Source organism: Haemaphysalis longicornis, unplaced genomic scaffold, assembly GCF_048455015.1.
Source record: "Haemaphysalis longicornis isolate Haplotype H1 unplaced genomic scaffold, Haemaphysalis longicornis Haplotype H1 scaffold_6, whole genome shotgun sequence".
NCBI classification, from domain to species: domain Eukaryota; kingdom Metazoa; phylum Arthropoda; class Arachnida; order Ixodida; family Ixodidae; genus Haemaphysalis; species Haemaphysalis longicornis.
The window spans coordinates 56,698,894-56,711,845 of NW_027526407.1; the positions used below are offsets into that span (position 1 = coordinate 56,698,894).

Below are 12,952 nucleotides of genomic sequence, written 5' to 3' on the forward strand. Positions count from 1 at the left end.
CACATTGAAATAAAAATTTTATAACCATCCCTCTTTGCACTGCGTTCGCACCGCAAGGCCTTCAGTGAGAAGACGTCGGGAGTTGCTCTGGGGGGGCAGCGGTAAGACTTTGCCCCCCCAAATTGAGAACTCTGCGCACGCCCATGTCGACAAGCTGCGCAAAGACACGCGAGCAGAGAAAATACGCGGGCGAGCGCGCTGCCTCAGATGGAGGGGGACCTAAGGGAAGAACAAAATAACGAAATTCTACCGCCGCGGTCAGCAATTGCGGTTACTTTTCAGTGAAGCACATGCAGAGCGATTAACCAAGCTCTCAATCACTTTCAGTACAAACGTTATGTTGATTTCTCTCTAAGAAAACACTACAATAAATGGCACTGCATGTTAAAAAACATGGCGTCTTTTTTCAACACAATCCCCCCTCCCCCCCCCCCGGAAGGCCCGTTTTTTTTTTCGGGGAAAGGTTGTAACCCTACGCTGCTGTTCTGCCTACCTGCTTGCTGTACCTATTACGTCGCCGCCACCGCAAATCCCCACTTGTTACAAACTCAGAGGTTTTCGCACTGTTAGCAGTCGTTTTACACGATGGGTTTGATGCGCCTGACATGCCAGGAGTGACATCGCTTGTAGTATTAGAGCGACGTTGCTTGTCTGCAAGACGGTGCCGGTCAAACAAGCGTTATCAACGCCATAATTCTAACGGCACATTCAATTTATTTCGTGGCTGCCGTGGCTTGCGCAGAAAAGGTCGGGTTGACTGCGATAGCTTTGCTTGAGTCAAATAATGGAGCTTTGGCTCAATCGCTTGCAGCGCTAGCAATGCGGCCTCGTCTGCAAGACCGGTGCGTGAGAAACAAGCGTTAGGACAGCCAGAATTTCAAAAATGCAGCATAAACTAGACCATCGTTAAAGGAGGCGATGACTAGACACAAGCAACAATATTCGTTGACAACTTACGTAAGTATAGAGTTGTTTTAGGCGCCTTGAACACGCCCGTCGACATAGCTGTTTGTTAACGCGTCCGTTTACTGTTTTGTAGGTCAATGGTTCGATTCCTCATCGAACGTGTTTTTTTTTTCTTTTTGTTTTTTTTTTTTTTTTTACGTGAGGGTTTCATTAGCTCCTTTTTTAACGACCAGGGTAAGCACCTGTTCCTTGCTTTCTATCACGCCGACATTTACCGCCCTCTTCCTAAACCCAAAGTAGCTCGTTTTCTCGCACGTTCTCTCTTGAGAAGCCCGCCGTGAAAACAAAACCAAAACAAACGTCTTTACAATATCAGTATATATGTCAATTACTTTATGTGTATTCACTTTTTGTGTTTAAAAACCTTAAATTTAAGTTATAAACACATTTCAGACTTTGAAAGCAGAAAGATAATTACCAACATTACAGTAGTAACACAATTTTCGTCAAACTTAGAGGTGCTGCATTTGAAGTCTGGCAACTATCTCTCACTTTTGTGTGTGTTTTTTCATAGCGTTTTGTGCCGAGTGGTTGGTGGCGTGATTTAATCTGTTTTATCTATTTCAAGCTTAAATCATAGTTATAGAAGCTTTATGGGTGATGTCTACCCTTCTAACCTACGCGTGTGTTGAACATGGGGACCCCGGAAGAACGATCATCGCCGGATAAAATACTGCGCGTCAAAAGTGGATGACATTGCATCAGAACAAAGCGTGTTCGTGTGTCCGCGAGATGAAGACGACAGTGAAGGAGAATTTTACGTTGGAAACATCGTTTTTGCTCGGGTAAGTACGCATTTTTTATTATTCTGTATTTGGTTGGAATGAGTTCTGGTGTTTATGGGTCAGTAATTTGCTAGACCCCCATCTCGTTTGCTCTGAGAGCCTACGTGAGTTAGTATACTTGTTTGGCGCCCAGTCCACCGTTTCCGCAGAAGTCAGCATCAATTTACGCTGAAGCTAGACCTTGGCTACGATGCTCGCGCTATGGTACACGGCTGCTAATAATTTCACATCACGCAAGGCTCTTTAACACCGGGGCGTTTGTTTATGTGTCTCTCAAACAGTGCCTTTGCGGTTGCAGATCGCAGTCGCAATTTCGCGTGAGTGGCACAACGCTGTGATTAGTCCTCCCTCGTGAATACCCGCGGTATACCAAGAAATAACATGAACAGGAGGTTCCCTGGAAGTGCATGTGAAAACGCGTACACGTGATTCCATGGCTGGCGTCTCGTAGGTGTTGTGAAATCTCTCTCTCCCCCCCTTCACTAATTCCGTGCAGTGCGCTTCGCAGCTATTGCGCTCGCGAGACCGGCGACCGTACGCCTCGCGGTCTTTGGGCCGCGATATGTGTGCTGTTCTCGTGAAGCTCGACAACAGCGAAATTGCCGTACTCGCTCGCCAACGCGCCCCGACAGCGTACGCGTCGACCGGGTGCTGACGGAGTTGTGCTGGAAGAAAAGCAGGCAAGAGATGAGGGCGCACGAGGTGTAGTTAAACATGAGAATTTACAAAGTGCAAGGTGGAGAAAATAGTATGCAAGGGCCGGAAACGGTGAGAGAGTTCGGGCCGCGTGCCAGCGAGCGAGTGCGGTAATTTACGTTGCCGAGTTTCACGAGTCCGGCACGAATATGACGACGCCCGTCTGAGAGTTCATAGAGGTATAGAATTCACATACGTGCAAATTGAAGGTGAAATGCGCGCATGTGGCCTCGCAGGGAGTTAGCATAGTCTCGGGGTAGTGGGGGAGATTTCACAACGCCTACGAGGCGCCTGCCGATTCTGTCAGAGTAGCTCTCGTGAAGTCTGGGGCTTGATATCAGAGGCATATGTATTGTTTAAATTAGTGCAGAAAATTGAGCCAATTCGCAAGTTCTCATTTTCGCAAAACCGCAGGCCATACAGAGACTAACAAAAAAGCTGTAGGCACTCACTCAACTCGATTTATATTGGAGAATTGAACGTGCAGATACAAGTCAGACATTGAAATGGAGGAGCCTCAACTATCACACACCAGTTCCGATTGAAAGCAAGGGATACAGATGAGCTGCTAGCATGCGTTCCATGCAAATTAGCTCAGTAGCTAGCTTTGCATATATCATGCATACCCCACTCACAGTACCTGCGGGTCTAATAAATACATTCTTACTGTGACCTAAATTTCACTTGGGGTGTTCCGGGAATGCTCTTATTAGTGCCTTGGAGGTTACTGTCTTTAAACGATTAAAAATTTACTTGATGTAAGCATTCGTGCTTTGTGTGTGCTCTTCTTGTATTTCAACAAGTGTCAGCACACTCACAGATTATGCACCTGCAGGTGCTGCTGCTGGCTGTCCTGGGTCAGCTGCCTTCCAGTCCAGTTTCAAAGGCTTTGCCAGGGCCTCCCTTGGCCAACCGACACTGCACCTGCTGTACCCAAGTACTGCCTGGCCTTTCGTTGGTGCTCCGTACGCTTTGCCGCCAGGAATGGTCATTCATCCATCATCTGGCCGCTTGGACCACCCGTTCAGAAGTCAGCGCATTTGCTCGACACATCGGTCCAGGCACTGCTGCCATATCGGTGCACCCACCGATTATGTATTTTCAGGTTAGTTATTGCATGTTGTGGAACTTGCCATGATGTATACCTGTTAGCAGTGCTGTGGCCTCTGATTATTTGAAACATTTTCATGAAGCAGTGCTGTGCGTATGGAGCGTGTCATTGCTTAGCAGAGATATTGAAGAGAATCTGGGGCTGACGACTAAAGGGCAAGAAGAGAAATTGAACTGACTTTGAAGCAAGTATTCGTATGTAATCAAGCCAAGCAAACATTTAGGATCTTTCGATATGGTTTTAAACTTGCAATACAAACTGGTCTACTTCAGATCATACTGGTAATAATCATACTATACCGAAAAGTACATCCCGCAGTCTGTAGAATTCTGACAGCGCTTTTTTCGCAGTCTCTCATGACAGGCACTAATCTCAATGGTTGGAAGATAGTCGAGGTAGCACCAGTCTTTAAATCAGGAGACGGTACTTCACCATTAAATTTCCCTAACAAGCACCATATGCAAGGTCAGGAAACATTTCATCCACTCTCAGGTCGCTAATTATTTATAAAATCACAATATCACATTCGAGTATCACCACGGTTTTCACAAGGGTTACTTGAGAAACACAACTTTCAGTATTTGTTCACGATCTACATTGATCCATTGACACAGGCTTACAAACTGCGGTAGTTTTTCTCGATTTTTCTAAAGCATTCAATCGCATTGCACACCACAGACTACTTCTCAAACTTCACCCTAATGTCCTCACTTGAGCAAAAGATTTTCATTCTTCTCAAATGCAGTTTACTTCTAATAACTATATACTTATTTTGCTCGTGCCACTTTGTTGTCCCCCCAGGCAGGTTGCTTGGTCTATCTTCCATGTTGCATATCCTCCCATGTAAGTCTATTTGCAGATGATGTTGTAATTTATCACACAATTTCTTTCAACTACTACCGTCAATGCTTTCAATCTGATCTTAGCACAATTAACTCCTGGTGCTGCAAATGGCTAATGTCGCTTATCTCTAAAACAAAGTGCATGACTTTAACGGTGGCAAGTCTCGGATTGTAAATACTTACTTCATTAACAACAGCCTGATTACCTCTTGAGACAAAGGTGTTTTGGTAGGCCGGTAGGGGAGGGGGGATTGCATGGTGGATTTCAAAAGGTACATCGATTGGGAAAATAAGACGTGTGATTAATATTTTCATTTGCACTCCAAAACTCGCTTTATTTCATATGTTTAACCCACTGCCGTGGCTAGGGTGGTGTGCTGTGGTGGCGAATGTCGGTTAGATACCGCTTGGTGTAGCCGCTTTTCAGATGGAGGCAACACGTAAAGACGCCCGTGTTTGGAGATTTCGATGCGCACAAAAATACCCAGATGGTCAAAATTAATGCGAAGCCTTCCCCTACAGTGCTCCCCATATCCCAAGTGTAGCTTTGGCGTGTTAAACCACCGTTTTTTTTTTTCATGTTTTTGGTATAGTACCAGCTGCTGTAGCAGGTGCAACTTAAAGGTAAAATTATACATAATGTTTCCAAGAGCTAAATATAAAGGCCATATTGAAGTGCGTTTATGGGTCTATCTCATAGCAGTAGTGAAAGGTTATATACTCTGGTGCAGGTTAAGAACGCCAATGGCTCATGTGGTGTAGTCCAGTGTTTGATGGAATGCCGTGTAGGCAGGTAGAAGCATTATTGCAGTGATGAAACGTAGGTCACTGACCAAGTCAAGAAAGCCATTTAACGGTTTGTTGCTTGTTCACGGTGAGCATGTGTCGTGGAAAACGAAGCTATATATTGGGCATTACGCGGCGCAATGAGTTTGCATAGATATGGTGCAGATTGCCATCCATTATGTTGATAATGTTGGGCGTCGTCTGAACAATGAGGGACTCGAGCAGTAATCGAGAAGATAGATTGCACTCAGTTGTCAGTAATTTTGTCTTGTTCCAGTCGACCACGTGTCCCGTCCTCTCACGGTGCTCTGCCAGTGGACTTGTTTTTGCATGGCCCTTGTTCACTTCGTTCCAGTGCTGCATTAATCTTCTGTGCAGATTGCATACCTGCCAACTCTTCCGAATTTTCCGTAAAATGTACGAATTTCGACCAGCCTTACGATTTTACGAATCTTGCCCAAAATTTTACGGAAAATATTTTGATTTTCGAAAAAAAAAAGGGAATATCCATTAAAACGACACTGTGCCACCTTGCGCCGCCACGAAAGGGCAATACGTACTCTTGTTATCATCATCAGCAGAAGCTGCGACTTTGTCACCTTCTCGGGGTGGGCTACGCATCCATGTCCGGAATTCGCTTCCACCTCTGTTTAGAGCGCGTCGTTCGGGGGCCGGTTAGGACCTCCGTGTTCCTGTCGCTCTTCGTATGACTGCCGCGACCAAAGCACTACGACCTGTGGTATGACCGCAGTAGGTGCTTCGCAGTGCAATGACGTGAAGCCGCGACAAAATCTTACGCGACAGAATTTGCTCCTCCTGCCTTGTTGCTCATTACTCTTCAAGACTTGCGAATTTCACGTATGGTTGCGAAAACGTGAGAACGCTTGGCACAGAACGTTAATCCTTTCAAACTTGTAAAAAATTAGTGCGCTGCCCCCCCCCCCTCCCCCCCCGACCGCTGGTTTTACGCATTTCCAAGTCACCAGGTTGGCAGGTATGAGATTGCCCGTTTCGCCAATGTACACTGATTTGCATTCAGCGCATGGAATCTAATAAACAATACCCGGAAGCTTGGAGCGTGAGAGGGGGTCTCTCACGCTGACAATGTCAGAACGCAGCTTGCTAGTGGGCACATGCACAATGTATGCACTGCGTGTCTTGAAAATGTGTGCGAGAGTTTCACCGATGTGTGGGACGTAGGTAATTGCTGCACGTTTTGATGCAGTCGTTGTCCTGAATATAATGCCTAAAGCATTATATTCAGAAAGAAGCGAAGAGGGCGACTAGCAAGAATCCACATTGACATTAGCAGGCAGAAGCGTCCACAAGGCCTGTGTCAAAACGTGCTGCAATTCTCGTCCTACACATCAATCAAACTTTCGCACGCATTTTCAAGAAACACATTGTGCACATCGTGCAGGTGCCCACTAGCAAGCTATGTTCTGACATTGTCAGCGTGAAAGACCCCCTCTCACGCTTCAAGCTTCCAGGTGTTGTTTATGTTTTGAACAAAAAAAGTGCCATTCAAACGTGACACCTCCTTCCTTGCCGATTTCTGATGCCTGATTGTTCAGTTTGTGGGGATACGTTTAGCAGATTGCTCACATGTCTAACCTGTATTTGTGCTTGAGCAGTCAAACGCTGATGTTAGCAGTGAAGTAGGTGAAAATTGTACTTTGATTGTAGTTGTGTGCAGATTACCTACATTGTGTTAATTCGTAGAAAAGCAAAATTGAGGTAACCCTGCTAACTGTTCCGCATTGCAGCATTTTATTATGCGAACGTTAAGGAGTTCAGCTGCTTGTTAAAGGTGAAATAAACAGTGGTACAAAAAGAAGAGCATCTACTAAACAGAAATATCTTCACAATCGCAGGATGCCAACGGTCCGCCTACCAACTTGTGTCCTGCATCGTTTCTGCTGGCTGGAGCGGTTCATGGAGCATTTTCCAGCTTCTCAAAGTTTGTGGTCAAGCGCTCCTCCAAGTGAAAGATGCCGCAGAGGGATCTTTTGTTTTAATGCCACAATTTCACGTGCTCAGCAGCAAATTTACTCGTAAGGCTTTTTAAATATTCATCACCCAAGAGGGCATGTTACCTTCGTCTTCGGTGGAATGTGTCTGCACTCAGGTTATTTGTGACAGAAACAAGTGGACCACGTCATGAGAGTCATTGAGGCCTTGTTGATTGTGCATGCTTCTGAAATGACATTTTCATTAAGCTGAATACTTTCCACATATTACGATTTGTGAACAAATTATGGTAAAAGTCATGATTATTTGTACTACACTGCAGGAAGGAAATGCCAACATACGTTTTAAGCACCTCTGATATTTCAGATCGTTGGCTGGTGAGCAATAAAACAAAACTGAAATTTTTTTAAAGTAAAATCAAATATTCGTTGTCACCAGTGCATGACCATAGTAAAAGCTATCTAGTCACCAAATTTAGAATTAGACACGAAATGCCAAGAAAAATAGGGAAATAAACTAGACAGCTGGCTACAACAAACCAATTCGTAAAATTCCTCAATGTCTATCAAGTGATGATTCAGGCGGGTTAGTTAAGATGTCAGTGGGTTTACACACCCAACTTGCAGGGAAGCACATGAGCTCCCAATATTAACATGTTTTTAGTGAAGACCGTCTTCCTTCATTAAGCTGCTTTGCACATTGATGCCAGTCTGATAAATGTCCTGAATTTTTGTTATGATCAATCTTTGTATGGGAACCATATATTTTTATATGATGTCGCTGTGTATTTCTGAAACTGTATCTAGTCACTAATTCCAATTTGTCGTGGTCAGGTTTTTTCAACTGATTCCTAGCTTTTTTAACAATTATGGTATATTTTGTGTGCCTAAAGGAATGCCTCATTGCATGTTTAGCCTATGTAGTGTTGAAAGCGGACATTTTGCTTCAAAGTGGAATGTCGGGCTAGCAACAAGGTACTTCGCGTGCTGCTCACTTTCATTCATGCCATTATTTTTTATATTATCATTTAAAATTAAAAGCCAACCAATTTGCTGTCGTTTTAATTTTGTCACCTACTTTATACTTTCTTTTTTTTTCAACTTTGTGTAAGGATTGACTATCCATATTTTTATGATACCAAGGCGTTGGACTGGGCTAGCTGGTACATGTTTGAATGGATGAAAAACCATAGGAAAACCCAGGACACAGAAGAGAACGACGGGACAAACTTGTGCCGTCATTCTGTTTTAACTGTTTCCTGTGTTTACCACTGGTTTTTTATGCATTCAAACATTTTTTATGAGTTTGTTGAACAGTGATTAGTTTAGGTGTGTTCAAACAATTGTTGGCTGCGAAAGCTCCCTGTAGCATTTGTATAAGTGCTCTCTGCTTTTTTTTTTTGAGCCAATACCCCACCACCAGTCTTCATGAGGTGGTCTTTTGTAGAAATAAGTTGAAATAAATATTTGTTTGCATTGCTTTACATGTTTTGAAAGAATTTCTTGTTCATTCTTGTTTCATTCAATCCCGTTTCAGAATCCTGCTTAAGGCATTTCCTCTGTTATTTTTTTTTCAGAACCAGGAAGGGTGCTCATCCTCGGTTCTTGCTGAAGCAGCAGTATCCATACTTCACACGTGAGCTCTGAACACACAGTAATTATGGTATGAAACATTCTACCAGTATAAGCCTGCTTTGTAGACGTCATTGTAGATGTCAAAGCTCTTGACAGTGTAGTCCAATGTCTGGTGTAACGGGCAATGTCTACAACTTGTAAAAATTAATTTTGTGGCTATAATGTTTGTGATTATTTTAAAATGCACGTCAACTACTATTTAGAATCGCTGTCTAAATTGGCAGCCATTTTCCTGGTGGATACAGAAAGTGAAAAAGCGCATGTGTAGAGATTTCAGTGCACCTTAAATGTCCCAAATTTGCTAAAGCTAATCCAAAGCCCTCCTTGTGGTGCACTTCATATCCCATGCAGTTTTGTGTAAAAACAGCTAAACATTTATGATCAATTTAAACTTATTTTAATGTTTTTAAATGCAAATATTCTCAGTTTAAGCTGCCATATTTAGAGTAAAATATTTTGTAACAATTATATAGCTACCAAAGGTTTACAGAAAAGCTTTTTGCTTTTGGTTGTGCACCTTCTTATCAAAAGAAAAATGTTGTTAAGAAAGGCAGAAGAAACCCAACTATGGAAATTAGCAAACCCTAAAGCTGCGGATAGAATGAATGTTTTGTAGAGAATCTTTTGCTGATTTCAGTTCTAGTCAACTCTAAAAAAGTCTATCGACGTAGAATGCTTACCGTGAGGCACCTCGTAATACTAGCCAAAACTAATGGGCCCTGGCTGTTGGCTTTTCATTTGCAACAGTGACAAATGACCCCACATCCACCGGCAGGGACATAATGCAAGGCACCATGTACAAGCTAGCCTCATGATAAAATAATGTTTTCTGAACAATGGCATTACATTTCAACCATGGGCTTCACCAGGGAACTTGTATGCATTGTTCTGTGATGTTTGCAGTTCTTGTTATTGCTATGTGGGGTCATTTAGTCTAAAGGTATGTTTATAAAACTCCAAATACCACCAAACCTTGCAAGTGCTGTACCATATGAATATTTTTCCGTAAAGCAAAAATAATAATGCAAACGAAAATAAATGGCTTGGGTACCCAACTTTTATAAGTAGATTATGAGCCGCAGTACGGAGGGAACTATATTATGAGCCGCATTACGGAGGAAACTATACATTTTGCATTTGGTCTTCCTTGATATTGAACCTTCCTGCTCAGCTCAAGAATAAGGCACTAAACATTGCAGGTAGCTACCTTGATTGGAAGTTTGATGCAATACTAAGAAGCCAAGGGTTTTAAGGTTCAAGGAAGTTTTGTGTGGTTGAAGTGTTGCACACCTAATTGCTTTCATTGCACAGCATGGTTAGGCTCTGCAGTGAATCTCGAAGGATGTGTACTGCAGTTCGGCAAAGTGAACATATAATTGGTTTTTTACGAAGTTTTGGGTAATCAACTACCTCTAGAGTTATAACTGTACTGAGATGTGGCTCCTGACTTTTTAAATTGATGTTTTAACAATCGGTGACACAAGTTCAAGGAAATTATCAGCTGATGTTGAGCTTCAATGGAATGTCTCACAGAACCGAGCTTGGAAAGCACAAATGTTTCATACCATAATCGTGTGTGATATTATGCAATATGTGGTCTCACACCTGCTGCACCTGTGAACCGAGGATGACGCACCCGTTTTGTACCCCTTTAGGTGGGTGCTTTTGCAGAAGATGCTCCTACAGATTGGGGTGCTAAGTAGCACCCTAGGATACTTTTAGGCGGACAAGGGTGTTTATAAGGCACCTGTCTTCTGGGGTGCTTCACAGAGGGTGCTCCTGCGGCGACAAAATCCAAGCACCCTAAAGGGCGTAAAATATTCAGTTTTTAGGGTGCTCCTGCGGCGACAAGCTGAAGCACCCTTTTGGGCGTAAAAATTTTTAGTGTGTGTAAATGTCATTCCCTACATTGACATGTAGTGCAATAGATACCATGTGGAAAAAAAGTGTCTGAATTGCGCAAATCGGACAGACGCGAGGCACCCACGCGAGGGCTTCATAACAAGAGAGACCTACGTTCGATTCCGACCACCGCAAGCGTTTTTTTTTTTTTTTCTTTGATGCGCTTTAAAAAACCGTACAGGATGTCATCACCAACCCACACAAACATAAAGAGGGCTGATAGGAAATTAAGGAACCTCTACAATCTCGACTTCCTAATTTGTGCGCCGCTTGTATATATGCACGCAGACGACACGGCGAAGCTGTAAACACTAATTACAACGCCGCCGCCGCACAACGCATGCAAGTATACATCCGCCCGTAATAGCTTCAGTGGCTTCAGTATCCGCTCGCGTCGTCTGCTACGCTGTGGCGCCTAGAGCAGGCGACAAAAACAACGCTATAAACACTCGTAACGAAACCAGCCTGGCTGAACTCGCTTGCGCGCAGACGACAAACCCAAACCGCGCGAACGTGCGTAGCGCCGAAGCAGACGATAAACAAAACAATCCCGCGAGACGTCGTCAATCGCTGCGCATGCGCTTCTACGAGCTATTTCCTCTCTACTTCGTTTTTGGTATGGTTCTTTACGGGTAGCGAAGCGTGCGGAGAACAACATTGCCTGTTGCAGGCCTTAATTATTTCTGCTTCGCGTGCGGTTTCTTTGGTTATAAATGCGTGTTCGTGCTGCTGACCTCTCCCGTACGCTTTCTTTCCTTTTTTTTTTTTTTTTGCGCACGCGCCTAGGAGTGTGTCCCGTGTCATGGTTCGAGTCGCTGGGCAGCAATTAGTTTTCGAGGGGCCTGGCGCTCGCCGCTGCACTCGGCGGATAGCTAGTCCCCCGTGCTGCGGGCGCTGTTAACGCTCGGCGCAATATCCCAGACCCGAGCGGCTTGAAAGCAAGCTTCCGGAAATCAAGCCTCTTTGCAAGTTATACGCGTTTTTGGAAACATGGAAATAAAACGTAAACATTTAATTTTTCTTAACCTCTTTTTTGTTGACAGTAATTTCTTTAGCTTGTCATCACGCTGTCGCTAACAGTAATCACAGACTTTTAAACTCCATAGCGTGCCTGTATAGTTACATGCAGCTGGTGTCCATGTTCCGTGCCATGTTAACGGTGGTGGTAGTGGTAGCCGCCCTACGATCATTTCTCTTCTTCGGCCGCGGAGGCCGTTTCTCTGGTGGAAATGAAAAGCGAAAACGCCCGTGTATTTCATATTTCGGCGCACGTTAAAGATATCCAATTGGTCGAAATTAATCCGGATCCCTCTGCTACGGCGCGCCTCATCACATGTGAAGCGTCGCCGCGTTAAACCTCATAATCAATCAAAATGACTTTCTTCTTCTTTCTTTCTTTCTTTCTTTCTTTCTTTCTTTCTTTCTTTCTTTCTTTCTTTCTTTCTTTCTTTCTTCTTCTTGCATAATGGCACAAATTGCGTAATTTTGTATTAAAATGTGCACAACACAGCGGTATAGTGCTTCTCTACTACAAAGCGCATAGACTCGTCAAAAGACCTCACGAGTCGTTTCACGGTGCTCACTTACTTGAAGAAGTCCAATCTACAATGCTACCCCTCCCTACCTACCCATGTACCATTTTTTCCTCCAAAGAAAAGGTTAAACATGGTGCCTCAGCCGGGTCCGCAGTAGGACACTCAACCACATTCTGCCCGTGAGCGAGCACGCGGGCCTCGTATTCAGGTCAGCCTTCGACCTGAATACGAGGTCTTCCCTGCCGTTTCTCATGAAGGTAGTTCTCCCTGCCCAAGAAAAGCCCAGGACGATACTCTCAATGGCTTTCTACTTTAAGTCACGTTTAATATGGAATTTGAACAACATACTTGTATTTTTCCAACAGTATTTTACTACGCACAAGCTGTCGTCTGCAGTGGCAGGACGCTTCTCAAGTGACACATAAAAGCGTGCGAAAACTGAGCCATTTGTCCTTCCCGTGAAGCGCAGGAACTGTCAATACGTTTTCAAGCATCTCTCCTCGGCGTCTTCCGCTTATGTTCTGGCGTAGAAGCGATGTTGCAAAAGCCATCTGGAAGCCAGTCGCGTGATTATGGCTTCCAACGCTGTGTTAACACGACATCTCGGCCATTCCGCGCCGAAAGGGCGAAGCGACAGACCTATAACCGGTTCCCTCCTTCATTTCTTGCGTCGATCGCAACACGTCCGCGCCTTCTTCTTCGGTTACCATCCGTCGCCTTCATC

General features: G+C 44.1%; 1 long non-coding RNA gene across 1 annotated transcript; it reads left to right on the plus strand.

Annotated features, from left to right (window-relative positions):
* Positions 1-1,289: 1,289 nt before the first annotated feature.
* Positions 1,290-8,640, plus strand: LOC144142739 (uncharacterized). Its single transcript, XR_013317041.1, has 3 exons — positions 1,290-1,751; positions 3,283-3,552; positions 7,061-8,640. It is a non-coding gene; the product is annotated as an uncharacterized LOC144142739 (long non-coding RNA).
* Positions 8,641-12,952: the final 4,312 nt, after the last annotated feature.